This window comes from Dipodomys merriami, unplaced genomic scaffold, assembly GCF_024711535.1.
Source record: "Dipodomys merriami isolate MVZ:Mamm:240054 unplaced genomic scaffold, mDipMer1.0.p SCAF_2, whole genome shotgun sequence".
NCBI lineage: Eukaryota > Metazoa > Chordata > Mammalia > Rodentia > Heteromyidae > Dipodomys > Dipodomys merriami.
In genome coordinates this window covers 80,443,928-80,449,409 of record NW_027203381.1, presented here as the reverse complement: position 1 = coordinate 80,449,409, position 5,482 = coordinate 80,443,928, and positions in this window count along the sequence as shown.

The window sequence follows — 5,482 nt, the reverse complement described above, 5'->3', positions numbered from 1 at the left end:
TGTCCAAAGAAAGAAATGTGCTCATTACTTGACATGAAATGGTAACCCCTCTGTACAACACATTAATCATAACAATAAAATTATATTTTGAAAACAGAAAATAGAGTTCTCTGAAGTTAGACAAGATATCCTGAGTCAGTCTTGTGTGTTAAAGCTTGGAAAGTCTAACAAGCAGAAAAGTAGGGAGGTCAGACTCCATACATAGTTATTATAAGAACAGCGAATATCAAACATAAAAATTTCCTTGCAAACAAGCACAGCATGGCAGGAACACATGTGCATAGAACAGATTTTAAAAGAGCTAAAAGAAATTAAATAACATAAGGTGTAAAACCCAAAATGAGAAATTCAGAAAAGAATTAGTATGTTATTTGGTTTATTTCAAAAAAAATCTAAAGTAGCAAAATAACACTTTTTACAAATGTGGAAAGTAAAAGTAAGACAACTCTTTAAAAAAAATAAGCAAAAAGGGCACCAGTGGCTCACGCCTAAAAAAACTGTGCAAAGATGTACTGTCATTAACCAATTGACTTATATATTTCATTGTTTAGATATATCACAATTTTTAATTGAAGAATATCTTAGTTGCTTCCAAATTTTGGTAATTATGAATGAATTATGCTATAAGCATTCATGTATGTGTCTATGTGTGGATATAAGTTTTCAGTTTCTTAGTGGAAAATGATGTTCATTTTCCAGTGCTCTTCATACACGTATTTAGCATCTTCTTTGGTGCATCTTCTTTGTTGATACATCTGTTTTAAACTTTTGCCCATTTTTAAATCAGGCTGTTCATGGTCATAATGAATTTTGTGAGTCTTTTTAAAAATACAATTTTGCTGAGCACTGGTGGCTCATGCATGTAATCCTAGCTACTTAGGAGGCTGATATCTGAGGATTACAGTTCAAAGCCAGCCCAGGCAAGAATGTCTATGAGACTCATCTCCAAGTAACCACAAGAAAACCAGAAGTGGTGCTGTGGCTTAAGTAGTAGAGTGCTCACCTTGAGCTGAAGAGCTCAGGGACAGCGCCCAGGCCCAGAGTTCAAGGCCTGCAACCGACAACAACAACAACAACAGCAGCAACAAAAATAAAAACAAGTAAAAAGCATTTGAGGGAAAGTAACAAATACTGAAATGAGGCACACACACAAAAAAAGAGTAGCTATATGGTTAACAGAGATCTTTGGTGAAAACCAAAGCAGGAGAGCAAATGCTAAAAATATGTTATCAAAATTCCTTTCTGAAAAAAAATAGCATTACTAAAAGACTTACAAATATAAAATGGAATAAGTAATGTTGGAGCAATCTAATTCTACCACTCTTTGACTTTGAGACCCATGGGACTGTGTGTGAAAGGAAAAAGTTAAGTCTGTGTGTAGAAAAAGTTAAGTCAGATACTCTATAGACTTCTCGAACTTGAATTGGAGTTATTAAATGTTTTATACTGAAATAGCCGAAGAAATAGTTGGATGAAAAAGAAGGAAATAAGGAAATGAGAAAGGGTCGAACGAAAAAGGAGAGGGAAGAACTATCCTACCTCTATTAAGCGATCTAGAAAATTACCAACTCAGGAGCAGGCTGCCATTTCTAGCACTCAGACTGTGGTCTTAACAAGCCACTTGTCACTTGGAATGAAAACAATAACAACAAAATATTGCTGACTCAGGGTCCTAAAGAATAAAATGTTCAAAATAACCCAAACCACTTTATCATATAGTAAGATTACAGCATATCTACTTTGGTTTTCAACCACAATTCCTGGCCTATAATTCTCTCCACAAGGCAAGCCACAGAAACTAGCATTTCTGTTTTCCATGATAGATCACAAAAGTACTAATCTTCCCTCCACCATTTTGTCTTGCAGCTGCTCATAAATTCTCTGACCTCCCTTTGAGTAGTACATTATAAGATCTTCCTCATTACTCAGGGATTCTGCTCCATACCCAGGGGGAAAACAAAAGGAATGAATGCTGCACAGAAGCCAAGAAAAATTGGAATAGACTGACCTTGCTGGGTTTTCCCACCTTATTAGCAATTATAGCTATGTAATGAAGCCTCCATAAAAAAAAATACACCAAGACAGGTTCAGAGAGTTTCTGGTGATATAAACACATGGAAGCTCCTGAAGAATAATGTATCTGAGGAGGGGATCAGAGTTTTTCACCCCGTCTCCATATCTCACCCTACATACCTCATTTATGTCCTCCATAATAACCTCTATAATAAACTGGTGAATGTAAGTCAGTGTTTCCTTGAGTTCCCAAATCAGCTCAAATTAACTGAACCCAAGAGGGGAGTTTTGAGAACTCCTGATTATAGTAGATCAAAAGAACAGGTAAAACAATGGGTTCATCTGAAATGTGTGTCTATGTTGGCAAAGCGGGGATTCTTCTGGCCCCAGCGTTCAATCTGTGAGCTCTGACAGGATCTCCAGGTATGTAGTGTCCAAGTTGAATGTAAATGAAAGGAATCCAGCTGATGTCCCTTCTATAATTTCTTGCTAGCTGATGGGAAGAAACTTTCTACCTTTTGAGGTCATAGAAGCCCCTGTGCTGATTGAAGAGTGAGATCAGAGGATAGAAGCCCCTGTGCTGATTGAAGAGTGAGATCAGAGGAAAAACAAGATGTTTTCTTTTTCCAAACACTCATACATAAAGCAAGGTAGTTATGCGAATTTGCTATAGTTGTGAGAATAGGATTTGGAGCCAAGGGGAAGAGGCTTCTATTGGTAAAGTTGGGACAATTGAGCTTCTACATGGATAATTGTTGCACTTTATTAAGATCCATCCTTTGGTTGGGGGGAGTGAGCAGGGAGAGTCTACCATCACGGTGCTGCTTTTTACACTAGATAGAATATAGCGATTACGGAATCATCACTGTATCTAGGATGACCTATTACTGAAGAAGTAGCAGAATATTTCAGGCCTGCAGGCTACACAGAGGCAGGGGCTGATTATTTCTACTAAATAAAGTTTGAAGGGGAAGGTGAAAAACCAAAAGGTATGTTTTGATTATAATCCATGTGTAACATTTATTCAATATAGGACACATGCCAGTCTATACCACAGACTATACATCCTAGCCTAGAAACTTCTACAAGTATACAAATGCCAATAGGATAAAATAGTATGAAGTAAGTGCCATGTTAGAGGCACAATCAAAGTTCTGATTAAGCAAACAGAAATAGCACTTCTATGAGGCACAGGAGGTGTGGATGGAGAGAAGGGAAGAGATCTAATGCTGCTGTGCTTACGCTGGGGTCTCCTAGTGTTTGGGTTGCCTGCAAATTATAAACTAAATCAACCTCACCCTTCTACCAGGTGCGATGTGATAGAAAATGAAACACAAAGCAGTGTTTCACAGTCTCTAGAGACTATTTCCCTTTCAATTTGCTGTGATTAATAATTTTAAGTCAATAATGGTTATCAAAAAATGATCAAGTATCTGGAAATTGTGCCAATGTCAAATTGCTATAAATATTCCCACAAGCTTTCAATTTCTGTCCTTGCATTGCTGCCAATGTAAAATAAACACTAATATGCCAAGTAGCTCTACAAGGAATCCACATGGCAGGAGACTCTTCCTGGCTTTGTCATTAGTTGTTTCTGTTACCATAGCAACCGCTCTACTTCTTTGGATTTTTTTGTTCACTGAATTAGGGAATTAAATATGTCCTTGAACTCTAGATGGTATACTTACTTACCTGTTCATTACCACTGAAAGGACCCAGCTAAATAATTCTTTATAATACCCTATTCCTTATGTAAGAGAATACAAAGAAGCCTTTCTTTTCTAGTCCTTCCTAATATTCATTTTGAGGTGTTGCTGTAGTTTGAGGCTGAAAGGATAGGAATAAGCAGGCCTTCAAGGAGCCAGATTTGTCTGCAAAACTATTCTAGGCAAATCTCTAATCACAGTGACCTAAAAAAAACCACAGGAAATCACAAGCAAAAACAATAACTTGAACCACAGACCCCAGCTTACATAACAGGATCTGTGACTTACTCAGGATTCCTAGGTAACATCTTTCAAAAATCTGTTGGATGGTGATTATTTCTCTGGCCAACCTAATTGGGCCAATGATTAGTAATGTTTATAATATTCTATCTATTGCTAATACCACGCCTAATGCTAGGCATGCAGTATATGACCAATAACTGCTTCTCAAATAAACGAATGAAGAACTCATTTCCTTACAAAGTCTTCCATAACTTAACCTTGCCTTACAAAGTTTTTTCCTATTTTTTCTCTCTGACTTCTAGTAGATACATTCTAATTTTTGAATCTTTGGTGAAGGAGGAGAGATAGGACAAAAACCACAAGTTCCACAGTTAAACAAATCTGGGTTCCAATTTCAGCTAATCCTCTGTTTAGGTGATATTATTAGGCTTTGATATAATTACAAATAACCCTCAGCTCTTAGTGGTGTGAGGCAATGTTTATTCCTTGCTTTTCAAGGATCTGCTAGCAGTTCAAGTGATTGTATAGCAAATCTCCTTCAGCCCTATGCAACAACTCAGAGTCCTTACCACCTGCAGTTTCATAGCTTATTAGAGAAACAGACAGGAAATCTATGCAGGGACTTCATCTATCTCATTGGTAAGAATTGACCCTTCTGAGATTAATTAGTCTGCCTATTTCCTCACTTGAGAAATAATAATAAGGATGTCTGCCTAACAGGGTTTGCAAAGAATGAAAAAGTGTTTGTTTAGCATTATTTAATGCTTTCATATGGTTGGGACCCAGTCAGTGATGGTACATTTTTTTTCTTCCCTAAGTAGGATGCCCCAGTAAACATAAGAAACTTTTCAGGGGCTGGGAAGGTGTGTAATAACCCGTGGGGCCCCATAATCAATGGGGCCCAATAGTGTGGTCCTGCGGCCTGGCTGCTGGAGGGGGTGGGGCATCAAGAGGTGAGCTTCACAGCTCCACACATCAGGGGGCGGGGCATGCTGCTGCAAAGGGGTGGGGTGTGCTACTGGAGGAGTGGGGTGTCAAGCCCCACATGGTGAGCTGTCAGGAAGTGATTGGACAAGTGGGGAGCTTGGGGAAGGAGCATGAATGGCAGTTGGAAAACCGTCAGGGGAAAAACTTCAGGAAAAAACAATAGTGCAGAGGAAGGAGAGGAGTAGGAATAGAGGGAGGGACGGCAGGAGGGAGGAGGGCAGGCCTGTGGAGGACAGGGCAAGCCTTGAGAGGCCATTTGGGGCTTCTTGAGGGGCAATTTGGGACCTCCTCTGGAAGTCATTTGGGGCTTCTTGAGGAAGCTATTTGGAACCTTCCTCTAGAGAGGCCTGTGGAGAGATGCCTCCCGGAGCAGAGCAGGGCAGGCCTGTGGAGAGTGGAGAGGCCTGCAGTGGAGGAGGAAGGGAAGAAAGGGAAAAACCTTCCCCTTTGGAGGTTTGTGTTGGTGGTTTGCAGGCCAACTAATAAAGGTCAGGGGGTCAGGACTGCCTGTTGGAGGTTTGGAGGTTTGGTGG